Here is a 1,827-nt window from a genome sequence, read left to right as displayed (position 1 = left end):
ATATAATTTGTAAAAATTAAATCAATGTAATTGGGAGAGCTATCACCTTAAATATTTATTTTTTCTTTATGCTGGAAACATTCTCCTTACTTGTTATTTGTTTATTATGGGTTTCTATTTCTTCATGGTTCAATTTTGGTAGGTTGTATATGTCCAGGAATTTATCCATTTCTTCTAGATTTTTCTATTTGCTGGCATATACTTTTTTATAATAGTCTCTAATGATTCTTTGTATTTCTGTGGTCTTAATTGTTGTGTCTCCTTTTTTGTTTCTGATTTTATTTATATGGGTCTTCTCTCTTTGTTCTTAGTCTACTAAAGCCTTCTTGATTTTATTTTTTCAAGAAAAAACAACTTTTCATTTTGTTAGATTTCTGTGTTGTTTTTTGGTATCAATTTCATTTATGTCTGCTCTGAGTTTTCTTATTTCTTTATTTCTACTAATTTTGGGTTTGGTTTGTTCTTACTTTACTAGTTCCTTGAAATGTATCATTAGGTTGTTTATTTAGTCTTTCTACTTTTTGAGGTAGGCATTTATTTCTACAAACTTTCCTCTTTTGCTGTGTCCAATACATTTTGGTGTGCTGTATTTCCACTTCCATTTTTTTAAAGAATTTTTAGATTTTTTTCTTTATTTCTTTATTGAACCATTGGTTATTATGTAATATGTTGTTCACTTTTCATGTGTTTGTGTGTTTTCCCAGGTTCTTCTTGTTAATTGATTTACAGTTTTATTCTATCATCAGCAAAGAGACTTGATATGATTTCAACTTTTTAAAATTTGTTGAGACTTGCTTTGTGGTATAACATATGGTCTATTCTGGAGATGTTCTGTGTGCTGACGAAAACAACATATATTCTGCAGCATTGGGTGAAATGTTCTGTAAATGTTAGTTAGACCTATTTGGTCTAGTATGTAGTTTAACTTCAAAGGTTTTTTTGTTGATTGTCTGTTTGGAAGATCTGTCCATTACTGAGTGGAATGTTGAAGTCCTCTACTATTATAATATTGCATTCTATCTCTCTGTATAGATCTATTAATATTTGCTTTATATGCTTGGGAGTTCTGGTGCTGGGAGCATAGATATTTATAATTGTTATAACCTCGCACTGAAATGACCTTTTTGTCATTGTATAGTAACCTTTTTGTCTCTTTTTATAGTCTTTGATTTATAGTCTATTTTATCTGATATAGTATAGCTACTCTTGTCCTTTTTTCATTTCCACCCTTCATTTTCAGTTTATATGTCTCTTTACAGGAAAAATGGGTTTCTTGTAGGCAGCATATAGTTTCATCTTGTTTCTTTATCCATTCAGCCTCTCTATACTTTACAATTGGAGAATTGAGTCCATTTACATTCAGTGTTATTATTGATAAGTAAGAATTTATTACTGCCATTTTGTTGTTTGTTTTCTGGTTGTTTTGTAACTACCCACATCCTTTCTTACTGTATTCCTTTGTAGTTAAGTCATTTTCTCTGATAGTATGTTTTAATTCACTGCTTATTTTTAGTGAATATGTTACAGGTTTTTGCATTGTAGTTGCCATAAGCTTACAAGAAATGTCTTTTGCAGGAACTGGCTGCAAGATGGAACCGAAGACCATTATTCTAAGCAAAATATCTCAGGAATGGAAAAACAAATACCAAATGTTGTCACATATAAGTGGTTGCTACACAATGAGTATATATGATCATAAAGTGATGTGATAGACATTGAGAACTAAGAACGGGGAAGGTGGGAGGGAGATAAGGGATAAAAATCTACCTATAGGGTACAATGTACACTATTCTCATGATGGGTATAAAATCCCTAACTTCAGCATTA

This window comes from Propithecus coquereli, unplaced genomic scaffold (assembly GCF_000956105.1).
Source record: "Propithecus coquereli isolate 6110/MARCELLA unplaced genomic scaffold, Pcoq_1.0 Scaffold130, whole genome shotgun sequence".
Lineage (NCBI taxonomy): Eukaryota > Metazoa > Chordata > Mammalia > Primates > Indriidae > Propithecus > Propithecus coquereli.
The sequence above is the reverse complement of the archived record's forward strand: the minus strand, read 5'-3'. Positions refer to the sequence as shown.